Source organism: Sphaeroforma arctica, assembly GCF_001186125.1.
Source record: "Sphaeroforma arctica JP610 unplaced genomic scaffold supercont1.1117, whole genome shotgun sequence".
Lineage (NCBI taxonomy): Eukaryota > Ichthyosporea > Ichthyophonida > Sphaeroforma > Sphaeroforma arctica.
The window spans coordinates 4,591-4,915 of NW_014039441.1; positions in this window are offsets into that span (position 1 = coordinate 4,591).

Here is a 325-nt window from a genome sequence, read left to right on the forward strand (position 1 = left end):
TAATTAATTAAGTTTACGTTACGTAGTTACGTTAGTTAGTTAGTTAGTTAGTTTAGTTTTACGTTTTTAGTTTAGTTTAGTTAGTTAGTAGTTAGTAGTTAGTTAGTTAGTTAGTTAGTTAGTTAGTAGTATAGTATAGTTATATATATATATATATATATATATATATATATATATATATACATCAAGTGAAACGGAACTGACCTCCCACATGGTACTCACCGAAGAAATTTCTTGGCTAAAGACCCAAATTGAAGGAGAAACACGCTTAGCTAGTGCAGATATACATCAGCTCAAAAGCACAACTTTAATGAAATGACGACAG